The sequence below is a fragment of the Monopterus albus genome, unplaced genomic scaffold (assembly GCF_001952655.1).
Source record: "Monopterus albus unplaced genomic scaffold, M_albus_1.0 scaffold19.1, whole genome shotgun sequence".
Taxonomy (NCBI): Eukaryota; Metazoa; Chordata; class Actinopteri; order Synbranchiformes; family Synbranchidae; genus Monopterus; species Monopterus albus.
Genome location: NW_018127899.1, coordinates 265,847 through 274,212, shown reverse-complemented (window position 1 = coordinate 274,212; position 8,366 = coordinate 265,847). Strand labels below are relative to the sequence as shown.

The 8,366-nt window shown below is 39.2% G+C and overlaps 1 long non-coding RNA gene across 1 annotated transcript; it reads left to right on the top strand.

The window, feature by feature from the left end:
- The first annotated feature begins 1,798 nt into the window (after nt 1-1,798).
- LOC109956458 (uncharacterized) lies at nt 1,799-4,706 on the top strand. The gene is made up of 3 exons (XR_002274405.1): nt 1,799-2,250; nt 3,770-3,888; nt 4,025-4,706. It is a non-coding gene; the product is annotated as an uncharacterized LOC109956458 (long non-coding RNA).
- The last annotated feature ends 3,660 nt before the right edge of the window (nt 4,707-8,366 follow it).

The following is an 8,366-nucleotide window of genomic DNA, read 5'->3' as shown; positions in this document are numbered from 1 at the left end:
GGGTGCTGTGTGTACATTAATGAGGAAAAAAATGAACTTAAATGATTTTAGCATATGGCTGCAATATAACAAAGAGTGAAAAATTTAAGGGGGTCTGAATACTTTCCGTACCCACTGTAACTGGAACTATTTATCATTGAAGAACATGACTAGTGCCTTCCCTTCCTGTGAAAGCATGTTGAATATCAAGTTCATATTTAGACTTGCACAGTGTTTCTCCTGCTTCACAGACAGGAAAGCTGTGCGCCTGGACACTAGTAACACGCTCCAATAAAACACTTCTCTCCAAGAGTTGCAGAGAAATGCTACAGCGTCTCACTGAATTTGTTCCAACTCTTGTCCCTTAAGGCAAATGATAGAGCACACATCTTACTCAGTGAGACTGTGATCAAGTGCGTGTGAGATCTGTTGAGGGAAAAGATGGAAAGAGCGAGAGAGAGTGTGCGCATTGTTCCACTTTGAGAGTCCTAAGAGATTTCTTGCTTGTGTGTGTGATACCGTACAGTGTGTGTTCGACATAGCGTGGATGTGAGCACAACACGTACTGCACGTGTGTGTGTATCAAGCCAACAAAATTAGTTTACCATCATCTGTGCTCTTGCTCTCGTTCTGCAGCTTTTGTCCAGTATTTTTTCCAGCTCCTTCCCCTTAATGGCAGCTCAGGGTGGTTTTAGTGCACCACTCCAGGGAAACTGGTTCAAAACACTTGGCCTAATGCAGATTGAATGTTTTATGGTTATGGACATAATATTTAAGCATAGCAACAGTCTCACAAGAATCCAGCACCACTCCACAATCCTAAGCTCTAATAATTACACCAGCCTAGGAAAGATAAGCAGTAAAAGTTTGTATTACAGTATGAGAGACATTATCACAAAGTTATGTAATTGAGCTCACATTGTTGTGCTTCCCTGGTGAGGGATATGTATAGGCTGCCTGTGTCATCACTCACCACAACGCTAATGGCGTTTTCACACACAAACCAAATCATCATATCTAGCTGTTTAGAACACAAATGTGTCTAATTTTTGGTGCAGAAACATTTAAAAATCATTCTACAGTAATGCTTTTTATTTATATAGAGATGTAACTTCAATAATGTAGCTTAAACTATGACAAGTTTTAAATCTTGGGGGACATTTTTGTTCTCATGATGGAAGTTATGAAATTCTTTGTGCCCTTGCAGAGGAGACTGAACAGCTTAGAGAGACTAGACAGATTCATTTTTCCTAGCCTGTATAAAAAAAAAAAAAAAAAAAAACACGGTAAAGAGCAGCCACGTTAGCTGGCCACATGGAGTGTGCTGTCATGTTAAAACAGTTAGCCTTTGACAGCTATTGCTGCAGCAGTCAGGGGGCAAATCACTTGTGATTTTCACTGCTCAGAATCTGACATATAGCTCATGAGAGAAACAGACACGTGAGAAGACTGCAAAGAATGAGATCCTGAAGTAAGAAATACAGTGTGTTAAAATGTGACCAAATCTTAGAGAGCACAGAACAGAACTATAATTACTGATGCATTATTGTTTTAATCACAGTTCATGTTGCAGCTGGTAAAGGTGGAGTTAATGTTAACTTTATAAGTATAATTTAATTACTTCTGGGTACCTTGTGAATTCAATCCTGCCTTTGTGTTAACAGAGGGGACATGAGCCAAAACAGAAACTCAATGTACAAATACATATTTCCCAGTGTTGATGTCTGTGGTTTTTGGTAGATATCACACTCTTATAACAGATTTGAGTGTTGCTGTAACCAACTTGAAACAAAGTACTGAATGTGCGCTCTGGCTGAGCAAACACAAGGGAGTCGGTGAAAGTGAAAGCAGATCACAGGAGAAAACGACAGAATGGCTGCTAGCGTATCACAGTCTGTAGAGGAATGCCTCTTCTCTGTGCTACGATACGTTTCTGAATCCTGTTATCTTGTTGTGCGGTCACAGCTTCTGTAAGGGCTGTCTTCAGGAGTGGTGGAGACAGAGTACACTACAGACGTGACCTGTCTGTAAGAATGTTTTTCATATGGTTGTACCTCCATGTAATCTGGCACTGAGAAACTTGTCTGACAACCTGAGACAAGTGAGGACCCAGAGAGTGGTGTCAAGATCTGAGGAGTTTTGCAGCCTTCAGTGAGAAATTTAAGCTCTTCTGTCAGGATGACCAGCAGCTCATCCGTGTGATCTGTAGGGATTCAAAAAAATAAAAAGCACAACTGCACCCCCATCAATGAAGCAGCTGAAGACTATAAGGTGAGCAAAACAGTATTTAGCTTAATGCTAATATATATCATTTAATTTAATCAAGGTTTATAAATGTTTTCTATATTGCATATAACAGACAAATACACTGTGTAAAGGATTCACTGCTGACTGTAGTTAAAGTTCATTTGTAGAACACTCAAGGTTCAACTGATGCATTTAAAGCACAAAAACTCAGCTGTGATAAAATGGCCTGCCAGAGCAAGGTAAGTGTCTGACAGTGGTTTTAGAGGCAGCCAGCAATATGTGTCGTTACTTTCCATCAGCAAAGGTGTTTCCTCAGTTCCAGGGGCAGCAGACAGAGGAGGTTCTGAAGCTTTACCGGGTCCTGAGGAGGCTGCTAGGATAGAAGCAGTGAGGAGACGCTCAAGAGTGAGGCAATAAGCATGCAGATTTCTTATTTGATCAGAGATAGATTCCCTGATAGTCAAAATAAAAGCGGAGGACTTCTCATTCATGACGTTAGTAATCGTCTTAGATTGGGTCAGCCATTTTCTATATTAAATGCTGTCAACACTCCCCCATAGGGAGACTAAACCAGTAGTGACGTGTTTTTCCATTATGAAATGCCGGATCTGCATCTCCTGGTGGTGGCGCAAGCACTTGGCAACACAGAGAGACAGACTCCGGGAACAACACAATTTATGAGAGTCCAAACAAAACAGAATGGAAAGGACCCAACCCAGTGCAGCAATCTCAATGGGAGCACAGGAGCCAGATGAGCGAGGAGGTTATAAAGACAGGAGACCAGGCAGTAACGAGCAGCAGGTGGAAGCAATGAACAGAAATTGTGCACTGGGGTGAAGCTGGGGCAGGTGAGGTGACATAGGACAGGAAACTAACCAAAATAAAAGCACAAAACAGGAAACAGGAAGCAGGACACAAACCACAACACAAGAAGCTAGCAGCCTTTAGCAAAGAGCTATTTGGTGCCAACATTTTTAAGAAATATGCAGGTTTTGTCTTTTGTAATGAAAAAATGTCACCCCAGTGCAGCGACGTGTTTTGCTGATGTGTTTTTAACCCGTGTGCCCTACTTAAATGTACTACCCTCTTTTCACATTTGTGCCAAAAATGTGCATCTTTGCCTGAATAGGGCAGAAGGGTTAATGGTTTTTGAACAACAGTGTAGGTCTATGGTACAGACACATACGATAATTCAGGATGGAAAGTGACAGACCAACCAATGCCTGCTAACCACGAGTAAAGGAAGCCCACTACTGGTTTTAGTCTCTGTATTATGATTGTTGACAATACTATTAATATGGAAAATGGTCAGCCTTATCCTTTAATTATCATTTTTCATAGACTTCTAGGTGATCTTAATGTTAACATTAAATTTCAAGTTTTAATTAAAAATTCAGTTCTGGCTGATTTTACAACAGCTGCGGTTACCGGTGGTAACGCTAAGATCATCTTAATAACACAAGTGCCAGAGGTCTGTTCCTAATGGCATGTGTATTGATCACTGGCAGCAGGAAAACACTATGGCTGTCTTGTATTCTTTCAGATCTCACTGTAATCTGTCAGAACCTAAGACTCCACCAGGAGCCCTGGTCGATGAGGCCGAGCATCTAGGGAACCTGCTGTTCACAGTCTGGAAGAAGATGAAGAATATAATCCAATACAGTAAGCAATGTATTGTCGATTCTTCTTCATGATATTTTGGTATGAAATAATGAACTTTCTTACTTAAAAACAAACTGTTTACCAAGGCAATATAATACCTTCAGTTTTAATAAACCTTTGTATCTGTTTTACCCAGTTAGGCTCTGTCACTCTGGATCCCAACAACGCTGGCTGTGGATTAATCTTATCAAACCGTTTAACTTGTTCAATGCTTAGTGAGAAGGTTCTGCAGCTCCTTAACAACCTAGAGAGAAGAAGTGACCTTACTGTTGTTGGCTTAAGCTCTGGAAAACATATCTGGGATGTGGAGGTAGATGGTTCCTGGGTGGTTGGTGTGTCTGCTAGAATCAAACACAAAACCTCGCCAATGATTTGGGGCATTTACCTGTATGATCCTGATGGATCAGTGGCTGAACTTCCTTCAGAAGTAGCCATAAATTCAAAAGGTTTAGTATTCAAAAAGCTCAGAGCGCACCTGGATTATGACCAAGGACTACTGTCGTTTTTTTGGCCTTGACAGGAAAACGCCTGTACACACCATCAGGCACACTTTCTGACTGAATACTCACAGTGGTGCAGTGATTAGGAGCTCAGTCTGCAACATCACTTTGTGCATCCACCATCCATCCCAACTACCACCTGGCAACTCTAATGCAGTTCATGAGTGTAACACTTCAGTCATTCAAAAAACGTGACCTCTGAACATAATCTAGTCAAAAATATACTTTTACCACCACAGCATGTTGGGAAAATAGTTTCCTCTCAGTAACTGGGGTTCTTTTTTAACATACTGTAATTAAATGTATGCTTTTGGTTGATTTACAGATGGAGGTATGGCTAAATATATGAATATGTTTGAGTTTTGAAAGCTTAAGGTTTTTTTTTGTTTGTTTTGTTTTCATTTTGCATTAACTGTTATGATTTGATTTTATATACTGTTTTGGTCCATGGCTAATGAAATGGACTGTCATTAGCCTCGTGTGCTGTGTGTGTAGTATCCTGTACAATTTCTAAAGACTTCTGAGGCAAATGTATGTTTTTTATGGCTTTATAAATAAAATTAACTTGGCTTGTACATGCTTCAATATCAGTTTGAAGCAAAATAAATAACAAAATACACTGAAAAAGTATTATAAAAACAGATGCTGATACAATAATTGCGGGTATTTACTGTACATCTACATCAACCTAAATGTCTGAAATACATTTTTATCTTCTTTTGCATATCAGAAAAATGTATATTAAGTCACATTCAGCATATTTTAAATGATTATTTTTTATAAAGTTGTTTTCAGGTACATGCCAGCTTAACTGCAATGTGAGGGAACCAGTGAATGTTATCTGGTGCTATAGCATCTAGTGTGCACGCCATTTATGGTGCAATTAGCAAGCATCCAAAAAAGACCAGGGTGGAGTTATGAACAAGATAGAAAGAAACAAATAATCAGAAATGCAGCTCTCAGCCAGCCTCAGTGTCTTCATTAAAAATCTCCAGTATTCCCACAGTGCCCCAGTGTGACTGACATGTCTGTCCACATGCATACATAGCACAAAGATGAATCATTATGAGTCAATGTCTCTAGTGTAATGCCATCTTTTTCTCTCCCACTCTCTCTCTCTGTTCATAACTGACACACGCACACACACATACACACACTGAATCTCAGTGGTATTACAGCTGGAATGCCTGCTATGTTTATTCAACTAATGAAAGAATGAAGAGAAACAAACAGAGGGGCCAAATTAAAAGAGAAAAAGGACAGAGAGAAGAAAACACACCAAGGCGGGAGAGGAAATAGAAGGGGTGTACAAGAGGCTCTCATTCTGTGCACTGCAAACACGCACTGCTATGCATGTTTTACATGATGAGTGTTTCTGAGTCCAGTTTTCCTCTGGGCCAACGAAGGCTGGAGATGAGGGACCGACTGACACAACATCTACTCAGATATAGCCTTGAGGGGATTACCCCCGCCTCCTTTCCCCCGATTACAGAAGATACATTTCAAATTTAATAAATCTGTCGCTGGTGAAAGCTGGAAGAGAATGTGTGTTAGTTTGACCGATTGTTCAAAGTGTCTGACTTTAGAATTAAACATTTTGATGTTTTTTTTCAGATATTTATCCAAAATTTAATTTCAGAAAGTAGGTGGAATTTGGCTGCTTGACATAAATACATCATTTTGCAGGGTTACTTACTTACCAGGTTAAACTTGAGCCTAAAGTGTGCTAACCTAAATGCAAGTGATCTGGCAGATTTCACATTCTGGAAAAACAAAATAACTTCTTTTTTGCTGTTTTATTTTTACCTTTCTAGAAATAATCATTCATTCTTTATAAGCTGTTGCTTTAGCCCAAAGCAGTGAAAGCAAACCACCATATCACACATTGTTTTTTCTTTCTCACAACGAGAATAATCAGTCATGTAATATGGACCAGACATCACCAAGGAGCCACTGAGCGAATACGTCAGGTGTTATTTTACTGCAAGTCCCATTTTTATACTAATTACAAGAAATAAACACATTAATCTGATGAATTTCAAAGAGCCTGGTATTGTTTGTGTAACTGTGTGGAAGTTAGCTTTGTCACAAAACATTACCGAATCAATCACATTTAACATCGGTGATGTTATCTTCAGGAACTAAAAGGTGAAATAATGCAATCTGCTTCAGCTACTACACAACTGCGCATATTGTACATGGATGCGGTTTGCGCATTAAACCCGAAGGGACTTTATTTGTTACACATAAATCAATCACACCTTTGAGAGAAAGCAGAACAACTCTCTGATCAGAGTGACAACACATCTTTGAAGTGGAGCCAGAACAGTAGGTCGACATATCAAATAGAGACAAAGAGAAAGAAAATGAGAAACAACCAGAGGGAAGGGAGAGATGTGCCAACTGCCTGAAGGTCTGAGACTGAATACATACTCTGTCTGTCTGGACTAGCTCCTATGTGGTTTGATTTGGCTTCTGAGAAGAAGACTGTGTGTGTCCGTTTGTGTGTACTGTTAGTGTGTGTGTCTATTGGGGTGTTAAGAAAAAAATTATCCAAACATGTATTAAATATAATGAGAATAAAGAAGATAACAACATAGTGTCTGAGTGAGTCCACCACACCGGCTCAGCAGAGGTGGAAAGTAACTAAGTACATTTACTCAAGCACTGTGCTTAAGTACAGTTTTGTGGTATCTGTACTTTATTCAAGTATTTTCATTTTCTGCTACTTCATACTTTGACTTCACAAAATTTTAGAGGTAAAATTAGTAATTTTTGCTCCATTAACATTTGTTAGAAAAGTTTAGTTACTTACATTTAGTAATTTTCTGAATCAAATTAACTACACAATAGACAGTATAATCATAAATTGATATTGATCCCTAGTGGCCTACCCAGGCTACCCAGAAGTAATTCAAAGTATATAAGGTAGTTAACAATAGCTCCACCTTTACCAGCTACAACAGTGACAAAAGCAGCAATGCATCAATGATTACAATAATATGCATCAATATAAATACTTTTGGTATTTGAAGTATATTTTGGTGCTAACACTTTTCTACTTTTACTTAAGTAACATTTTAAATCTAGGACTTTTATTTGTAACACAATATCTTTACATTGTGTTAGTGCTAAGTAAAAAAAATCTCAGTACTTCTGAGATTGTCAGTGTACATAGTGTAATGTAAAGTCGCAAGAACACACGCACACATGCACACAACAAAACATGCGTTCACTTTTTTTGTGGTTGTTTTTCCATCTGCTCCTTGTTTTGAGGTCCCTTTTGGTCACATTTTGCTCATGTTGTTGCAGTCTGGATATCTTCAAGAAACAGGACTCTGAGTGTATGATGTTGTCATTTCTCTCTCTCTCTCACACACATTTTATAGCTATCTTTGTGAGGACACATTCATGTAATGAATTTGCTCCGTCCTTACCCTAACACCTAATTCTAACCTTAACCCTAAATGGCCCTTTAAAGGTGAGTCAGAAAGTGAGGACCAGCCAAACTGTCCTAACCTCTCCAAAATGTCTTCACTCCCAACTCAAACTGGTCCCCACAATGTATAGCTATACAAACGCTCTCTTTCACTCGCTCTCTCTCTCTCACTCTCTCTCGAAGGGTTTACTGTTTTGTTTGGCATTTATGTTTCATTTGGAGGTAATCATTGAAGAATTTGAGCAGCACATGTCCTCAGCAATCATAATCATGAAATCCCTACTGATCTCTCTTTCTCACACACCCACACCCACACACACACAGTCACACATCAGCCTGATTGCTTCTCAGTCTGGTCTGTATAATGTTATAGATGCAGATTGAACGTGTCAGTCGGGACCTCACAGGAGGATGCTGGGAGAAATGGTGAAGGAAGGAAGAGGGGCAACAGAAAGAAAGACAGGAAAAGGAAATTGATTTTTAGTAATGAATGAATTACATGTCTGAAATGAATAAACTGAGGCTGGAATTTAATGACA